At 37.0% G+C, this 9,736-nt stretch overlaps 1 non-coding gene and 1 pseudogene across 1 annotated transcript; both read right to left on the reverse strand.

Moving 5' to 3' along the window:
* Positions 1–213: 213 nt before the first annotated feature.
* LOC122124176 lies at positions 214–2,636 on the reverse strand (annotated as a pseudogene).
* A 3,023-nt stretch (positions 2,637–5,659) lies between these two features.
* Positions 5,660–5,766, reverse strand: LOC122124421. The gene has a single exon (XR_006150537.1). It is a non-coding gene; the product is annotated as a U6 spliceosomal RNA (small nuclear RNA).
* Between the last annotated feature and the right edge of the window lie 3,970 nt (positions 5,767–9,736).

The raw sequence follows: 9,736 nt of genomic DNA on the forward strand, positions 1-9,736 counted from the left end.
GGTTAAAAAAACTGGCCAAATGAATGATTCTAACTCATATTCCAAGACATTTAAATTCTAACGATTTATGACTGATGCAAAACTATGCAACAGAGTACACATTAATCTCTTCATGAAAGCTGGGGCAAAAATAGCAATGTTCCAAAATAAAAGATAATATTAAAATCTTTTTTTGTTGTTTCTAAAGTAAAAACTCAGTTTATTCATGACACAATATACACAGGAGGCAAAGTGTCTCACATCACTGATTTCACTTCCAACTCTTTGGAATGTTCATTTCTTTGGCTTAAAGGAGAGACTGAAGAGAAAGCCAGGCATTGCTTAAGGCAGCTAAAGCAGTAGGGAAGGACAATGCTAACAAGGACTTCACAGGGGAGGGGCTCTGGGGTCTGTAAGTTGCATGTGGACTCTCTAAACTGTTAGGTGAGTGCACCAGCAGCTTTGTGTTAGGATGCTCCAGCCACATGGTGACTCAGTCATCTCCACCACACAGGTACAGCAGCACCTTCTGGTAGTCACCCTTGGTGTCTTGCTGGATGTAGTAGTTCAGAGATTAGCTGTACTTCCTCTTGAATTCAGACCTAATTTTCAACACGTCCACTTTACTGTGGGAGACCATGATTCGAATCAGAACCTTATCTCCAGTCCCCTTGCCCTTCATGGAGTCATAAAGGCGATCCTCAAAATACAGAGGCTTGTTCTGAATGCACCGGACGAGGTTCAGGGAAGCATTTTCCATGTCTCCTTTGACTTTCTTTTTTCTTTCTTTCTTTTCTCTCTCTCTTTTTCAATTGTGAAAATACCATACAGAGGAGTTACAATTACATGGGCAACGTAATGAGTACATTTCTTATCAAGCATTGTTGCCTCCTCCTTTGTTTCCCCTTCCCATCCCTTCCCATCTCCTCTCTCCCCCTCCCCCGTTCCCCCTGCTTGGCCAAAGTTGTAAAGTTCGTTTTCAGACATAGCGTCTTGTACATCTCATTGTTGCAATGGGTCCACCTGTATCCCTATTTACACAATTTGTTTTTTTCCCTTCGCCTCCACAAATTATACCAATATCAAATACAGTGAAAATGGGTTATACCATGGGGGAGGGACATACAAAGCAACAAAGAAACCATCTTATAAATATGTTAGAAACAATAGCAAGAAAGAAAAACCGTTTGAGTCCTTATCTTGGGGTTCATTTCACCTAACATCAACTTATCTGACCATTTCTGCTTGTCTCAGACATATGCTAATTATTGCAAATAAGAGAAACTATGGAACCTATGTTTCTTTGGACCTGGCTTACTTCACTTAATACAATTTTTTCCAAGTCTTTCCATTTCCTAACAAATGGGGCAATGTCATTGTTTCTGATGGAGGCATAGAATTGCATTATATATATATACCACATTTTCTTTATCCATTCATAAGAGAAATGCAAATCAAAGCAACACTGAGATACCACCTCACTCCAGTTAGAATGGCAAAAATCAAGAACTCTAATAACAAAAGATGTTGGAGGGATGTGGACAGAAGGGAACCTTACTGCATTGTTGGTGGGAGTGTAAATTTGTTCAACCACTTTGGAAAGTAGTATGGAGTCTCCTCAAAAGACTCCACATAGAGCTCCCCTATGACCCAGCAATCCCACTGTTGGGCATTTACACAAATGATCACAAACAAGACCATACTACAGCTACCAGCACAACTGTGTTTATTGCAGCATTATTTACTATAGCTAAGATAGGGAACCAACCCAGATGCCCCTCAGTAGATGAATGAAGAAAATGTGACACACACACACACACACACACACACACACACACAATGGAATTCTATGCCTCCATCAGAAAGAATGACATTGCTCCATTTGTTAGGAAATGACTTTTTTCTTGATGTTCTCCAACATGTCATATGGACTGTAGCTCTTGTACCTCTCAAATACTTTCTGCAGGTGGCACACACTCCTCTCAATCATGATGCTGATCCTTTCCTCTTCACTCCAGCATCATAAAGATCCTGGGCATCCTGGTCAATCAGTTCATAATCAATAACAACCATCTTCAGCTCTTCTGCCCTTGGCGAGGGAGACCATCAGCTTGAGGAAGCTCCAGATGTGTTGGAAATAATGTCTTTCTCCAGGCCCATCTTGTACATTTCCTTGTAGACTCTTAATTTCCTGAAGCTCCTGGTTGGTTCTGGAGTAGATGATTTCAATGAGGGAGTCCTCACCGTTCCCAGCCCCTTCATGGAAGCTTTTAGCTCGGAAGCATCATACTTAGCAGGTAGGTGACTTCAACAAGCCCAGAATCACTGTCTCCAGGTGACCAGATAAAGCAGACTTCAGCGTGGACAGAAGTTCCTTTTGGTCCTTCTGTGGTAGGCAAAGGCAATGTCCTGCCTCTGTTCATTGCTGCGGTTTGTCAGCATGTTCACGATGGTGAACTAATCCACGCCTTTGGTCTTGATGGCTGTTTCTATGTTCACGGCATCTCTCTCAGAAAAGAAGTTGGTGTAGGCCTTGACTGACCCATAGGCACTTGAGAGCATGGAGTGATCACCTTCCAAGCTGAACTTGCAGAGAATTTCATGAGCAGTAGACATTTTAAAAGAAGCTGGGCCAGGTGAGCCAAGAGGAGGAAGTGTCCCCAGTTGCTGAACCTATTAAAAATCTTTTACTCTTTGCCTCTGACTCTATTTTCCTTCTCTTCCTAAAAAAAATACTGCTAATCTTTTTTTAAATTAAATTTTATTGTAAAGGTGATGTTCAGAGGGGTTACAGTTACATAAAGCAGGTAATGAGTACATTTCTTTTTGAACAGTGCCATCCCCTCCCTCGTTTTCTCCAAGTTTTTCCCTCCTGACTACTACCCCCAGTTGTACAGTTAGTTTCCAACTTAGTGTCTAGTAAGTATCACTGACGAATTGGTTCATGCTTTGACTCTGTTTCCATGCTTCTCCTTACCTTCCCCAAATCAAATAAACTTACATCCAAGACAAAGGGTACAGAAATAAAAAATAGTGGCAAAAGGGAATAAATAGAAGTGGGAAAACTGCGACCAGTACTATAAAAAAAAAATCTCTTGTTTCCATTTCTTGGAGTTCATTTCAAATAAAATGCAGTGATCTTAACTGAGCTTTTTGATTTTGAATCCTATGACAACAGCATGTCTCCCTTGGATTTTCAGTATGATATACACACCAGTGCTTATCGCTATCTAGATATGTTATATAACTTGACCAGGTGTTGCCTCTGTTAGCTTGCTGGCTAAGACTAGAAAGATGGGCTAGTTATTCTTTGCTGATATTTCTCCTCTAGCTGTCTACATTAAATCAATCCATTTACTTCCCAGTGATGAGTATTGTGTACTCTGGAGTCAGATTTTCTACTTTGGACAGATTCTAGCCTTAGTTAGTCAATGTATTCAAACTATTGGAACTTCATTTTTTCTTAAAATTTTAACAAAGTGGACAATAATGATAACCTTACTCCATAATATTTAGGAAACTCAAGGGAGATAATTCTAAGTGTAAGTTAAAAGCTCTAAAAGTAGTAGCTATTCTATTTTGACATATGAAGTTAAGTTTTCTTAACCTTGAAAGAGATAGAAGAGTCAATTTCTTAAATTTTCCAAAAGGTAGACCTGAATAGACCTGTGGGCCCCAAGATATGTCTACACAGGTGTTCAGAGGTATTCTCTGTATCTGTCAATCCTGTTCTGTTGACCTCTAAAGGACTATGAACAAGGTCCATTGTTATCTACTGGCTGAAATGTATCTGACCATAGTACTCCCAGAACAACAACAACAAAAACCCCAACAACATCATTCTTTATTCATATTCCAACTTCCTCTCCAGGAAGTAAAACAATACAACAACCTTTTTTGGAAGGTGAGCTTAGGTTATATAAATAGAGCTGTGCAGGGTTTTCTTTCTTGCTTTCTGTCATTCATATGAGGACATAAGATTATCCATGTAAAATTACCTTTTCCTAGGGAAGATGCCCTTTGTATGTGTATAACTGAAAAATCCACACCCTCTCAGTAAACCATCCACCATCCCTCAAGATGGCTAGCCTTAACATTTTCTAGTATTTTATATTAGTTTTCTAGAATTTTATGTTAATAAATTAGATTATAAAGCATGGAAATTATAAATCATGGACTCTTTTTGTGTCTAGCCTTCTTCAGGTCTTGGAGTAGGGTTAAGGTCATGAGGTAGTCAGAGGCAATGAGTTTGGAAATACTAGTACATTTCTTCTGATCTCTTCAGATGTCCAAGTTGAAGAGCCATGCTATTGGAAGGCATAAGTATGTGTAAGAGGCTGCTCAAAATACATTTTCCAAATGACAAAATGATACTCATTTTAGTCAGAGTAAATATAGCAGTTGATTTTAGTTAAGAGTAAATACAGAAGTTGTATATTTATTGGGTAAAGCAGGGTCTAATCAGCCTCTAGGAAACAATCTATAATAGTCATGGATGCATGTGTCCATTTCTCTTTTTTTTGTATGTGTACATTTATGAGAGATGGATGAAATATGTCAGCTCATCCAGCCAGCTTGGAAAGTGGTTAAGTAATGTTCTGGTGCAAGATCACACCGCTGTATCGGTTGGCTTTGAGTTTCTAGTTGCTTACTAAAAGTTTGTTTCAAAACTTGTATACTATTGTCTTAATTATATGCCTTTTCATTATTTAAGTTGTTGAAATGTGAATAGAAGTTAATGAGTTTTTGACAACTACAGAGGTAATATTTGCAGGAAATCTGCAAATGTTTCCAATCAAGGTTTTCCCTACCCAGAAAAGTCAATTTTTAGCTTATCACTAGAAATCATTCATGTGGTTGGGTGAATTGGTAAGTCAAGCTGTTATATTGCTGTATAATATTTCTTTGCATAATACACTACAAATTATTCGTTTGTTTACATGTAGGCATAATGTAAATTATGTTTCTATACTTTTTGTGTTGCTTTTTAGTTAGTCACAGTTATAAAGAAAATTGCTGTAAATATTCTTGTATCAGTTTTTATTTACTTTAGTAAATTACTTGGGAGTGAAATTGAAAATCCAATATTGTACAAGCATCTTTATTTAGAAGAGATTTACCTTAACTTAAATTTTTTTTTAATTTAAGTTTTTATTTTTTTGTGAACATACTGTACAGAGGGGTTACAATTACATGGGCAAAATAATGAGTACATTTCTTATCAAGCATTGCAGCCTCCTCCTTTGTTTACCCTTCACATCCCTTCCCAGCCTCCCCCCGCCCCCCACCCAATCCCGCCCCCCCCCAAAGTTGTAAAGTTCGTTTTTGACATGACGACTTGTACTTCTCATAGTTGCATAGGGTCCACCTGTATCCTTAAACGACTTGTTTTTCCCCATCTCCTCCACAAATTATACCGACATCAAATATAGTGAAAGCAGGGGTTGTACTGTGGGGGAGGGACATACAAAGCTACAAAGAAATAATCTTATAAATGAGTTAGAAACAAATGCATGAAAGAAAAAAACATTTAAATACTTATCTAAGGGTTCATTTTCCTAACATCACATTATCTGACCTTTCCTGCTTGACTCATACATATACTAGATATTGCAAATAAGGGAAACCATGGGACCTTTGTTTCTTTGGGCTTGGCTTACTTCACTTAATATAATTTTTTAAAAATATGGAACGCTTCACGAATTTGCGTGTCATCTTTGCGCAGGGGCCATGCTAATCTTCTCTGTATTGTTCCAATTTTATCACATGTGCTGCCGAAGCGAACACTTTAACTTAAATTTTTAAAAAATATCTTTAAGTAGTTCTACAAAGGGATTTTAATTCTATCTCAACTCTCTTCTTCCCCTTCTTCCTCCCCCTCCTCCTCCTCCTCTTCCTTTCTTCTTTTTTGCCTGTCCTGGGGCTTGAACTCTGGGTCTAGGTGCTGTCCTAGAGCTTTTTTTGGCTCAAGGCTAGAACTCTACCACTTGAGCCACAGCTCTACTTCCAACTTTTCCTGTCTGGCCTGGTTTCAAACCCGGATCATCAGATCTCAGATCTTAGCCTCCTGAGTAGCCAGGACTACAGGTGTGAGCCACTTGTGCCCGACTCTCTTAACTCTTAATTGACATAATATTCAATGTAGATCACATCAGTAAGACAAATTTTCACAAAAGGCCTTATTCTAAACATTTCAAAATAATAAAATTTATATGCAGAAACAAAACAAAACACAAAACCACTAAAAATGTACAGCCTAATAAATTATTATGAGGTGATTATAGTCAATACTCAAGTTAAAAAATAGAGCATTGTCAATATCTCCAGGATCCCTTAACTCCCCAATTATTACCTGGTACCACTGTGGCTGCTCCATTGTCCTGACTTTTTGTGTCATTTCTTTGCTTTGTTTTAGAGTTTTAACACCATTTCTAAATGTTTTCAAATGGGATCATGCATTCTCATATATCATATTCACGAAAAATTGTATTGGGGAGATATTTATGAGGTTATTTACATTTTTGCATGCAACACACTTTGTTAATTTTAGTTGATCTCTATTGCTCCATCATGTAAGTATTCTCGGTTTCTATACTCACCCTGAAGAAAAACTTTGAGAATTCTCAGTTTTGAAAAATTATGGATAACATGGCTGTGAACAATCTTGTATATGAAGATTATGCATATGTACAGACTGCCAACATCTGTGAGAGAACTTAGTGGATCACAGGGTGTATATATCTTTATCTTTAATAGATAAAACCAGAATGTCTCCTAGCTGTCTTTAATTATACTCCCACTCACAATGTGCAGGATTTCTTACTGTGCTATGTTTTTCTTCTTCACTCCTTAATTTTAGCCATCTCTTGGGTGTATAATGCTAATCAATGCTGGAAGGCAAGCATTCCAGGAAGTGGTTTGGGCCTGAACTGCTGGCCCTGTGTTCATTACATCCCAGGGAAGCGCATAGGAATGGGCAGGGCTCCAATATATACTTCAACACCTGGGTTGTAGAAGTTTGAAGCAACATGATTGCTCTATCACAGATCTCCCCCCTGGACCAGAAGGTCTGAGTTCACAGCTATTCTAAATTTTCTTATCTTTTTTTTTTTTTTTTTTTAAGGATTGACTAGGTTCAGTGGATTGCTATTCTGATTTCATTATTTATCTTTTTTTTTTATGCCAATCTTGGAGCTGGAACTCAGGGTCTTCATCACTGTCCCTGAGCTTTTGTGCTCAAGGCTAGCTCTCTACCACTTCTGGATTTTTGGTGTTTAACTGCTGATAAGATTCTCACAGTTGTTCTTGCCTATACTAACTTTGAATTATAACCCTCAGATCTCAGCCTTCTGAGTAGCTAGGATTATAGGTGTGAGAAACTAGACCCAGCCACTATTTTAATGTTGAGCTAGAGTTTTATCCTCTCTACTTCTATCAACTAAGGTTTAGATTATAAAAGCTTGAAATTGTTCTTTCTTGATCAATTGAACATTTGAAACTATTATTATTATTACTACTAGTAGTACTATATACCACTTAAAAGTTATTTACTTTGGTATTAACATAGTTACATTAAGTTTCAGTGTCTAATGTTTGCAAATCTTTTCACCTTTTTATGTTTTATATTCTGTATTCCTCTGTTTCTCTTTCTTCCTTTATTCCCTCTTCTCTCTCTCCCTCTCTCTATGACAGTAGTGCAGTTTAAATTTGCAGCCTTGTGCTTGATAGGCAGACAATCTACTATTTCATCCATGGTCTGGAAAATTTTTAAATAAATATTTCCAGCCCATGAACACAAGATGTCTTTTTATTTATGTTCCCTTCAGTTGGTTTCATTAGTGTTTCATAATTGCATTCTAAAGATCTTTTGCCTTCTTTATTAAATTTATTCTTAGAGCTGGTTAGTTGCTATCATAAATGGAATTGTTGTTGTGATTTCTATTTCAGATAATTCTCTATTAGCATATAGAAATCCTACTATTTTGAATTCATTTATCAGTTCTGATAGTTTTGGAGTTAAAGTCTTTGATCATGTCATCAGTAGACGGTGGCAAGATGACCTTCATCTTTTCCAAATTAGATGCCCTTTCTTTTTCTTGCCTGATTGCTCTGGCTAGAACATCCAGTGCTATGTTGAATAAAAGTGGTAGAATGGACATCCTTGCTCTAAATCTAAGAGACAAAGCTTTCAGCTTTCCCCATTCAGTATAATGGGAACTGTTAGCTTATTATTTATAGTTTATAATATTACGGTAAATTTCTTCTATTATGAACTAATTAACACTTTTATCACAAAGGATATTGGATTTTATCTAACTCCTTTTCTGTTGTACTGAGTGATCATATATATTACTTCATTCTGTTGACGTATATCACTCAGTTGTATTTACTAATTTACAAATTTGTATTTGTCAAATCATTCTTGCTTCCTTGGGAGGAATCACACTTGAGCATAGTGAATGATCTTTTTTAGTATGCTGTTAGGTTCTGTTTGCTAATAATTCTGGAATGTCTTTTTCTCAAATTTGAGTACAAATGATAGGAAAGTTTATTAGGAAAGGAATGCACTTTCAGGGGTTGGAGGCATGGCTCAGTTGGTAGAGTGCTCATCAGTGAGTGAAAGCATCGGTTCCCAAGTTTGAGTCTTGGTCTTGGATATTAAAAAAAAGAAGAAGAAGAAGAAAAACTAAAGGAGTATGCAATGTACTTCAGATAGACTGGGAGTGGGCCCATCTTTAGGGAGAAAGACCTGGAATGTCTTAAGATGTTTTTACCATAAGATTTAATAGTTGGGCAACTTGATAGGCAGCAAGGGATTTTTCCTCCATGAGAAAATTGCTGTATAAGCTGGGCCTGACTTGGAAAAGTGGAGATGGTCTAGTTTATTGGAATTAGTCTTATAATCACTCTGGCTGTCTGCTCCTTAATTCTGCCATTTTCCTAGGAACTATTACTATAGTTGTTGGAACTTGGTTTAAGGAAAGTTACAGACACTAATAGGTAGCCATGAATGTTGTGTCGAACAGATTTCAAATAATCCCCTTAGTCTTTTGGAACTGTGAGGGGAAATTTCAAGAAATACTGTAGATTTTGATACAGATGATAAAAAGACTAGCCTAGTTATGTCTAGGCAAGGAATAAATATTTACACATTTTTATTGCCTAGAGCATTCAATGAACGACTGCTAGGGGAGACTACCAGTTTATAGAAGAATAGGAATTTTTCTGATCAAGAAAATAGGTAACCTGTGCTCTTAAAGAAAACCTTCTCAAGGCATGCTCAAGAGTGAAGTTTTCCCTCCTGTAAGTGATAAAAGCAAGAATTTCATTATAAATTCCTTGCTTCATGACTTTCTAAGGGCATGGACCATCTTGACTTTTTAATTATTGATGTGTTTTCTCAAATTACAATTATATTCTTAATCCTTGTCCTGCTAACTGGCAATTTTCTGATTGATTGAGCTTTCATTCTTCCCTATTTTATTAATTGCAACTTGTGGACCATGTAATAATAGAATCTTCAGAACAGCACTTTTCCAACTGCAAAGGTTATCAAATACTAATGAGCTCTTTTAACTGGCTGCTAACTCATTACTAAACTTTCCAGGATCCCATATTTCCTTTAATAACTTTACTTTTCTGCACATTCTTTCTTAGAAAAGTTTCCTCAGAATAATTTTAAATGTTCTTGGGAAGAAATTTAAAACCTCATTGGGCTTCTACATGTCAAGCACATTCACATATAATCATTGCATGT

The sequence above is a fragment of the Dipodomys spectabilis genome, unplaced genomic scaffold (genome assembly GCF_019054845.1).
Source record: "Dipodomys spectabilis isolate Male_0828 unplaced genomic scaffold, ASM1905484v1 ptg000234l, whole genome shotgun sequence".
NCBI lineage: Eukaryota > Metazoa > Chordata > Mammalia > Rodentia > Heteromyidae > Dipodomys > Dipodomys spectabilis.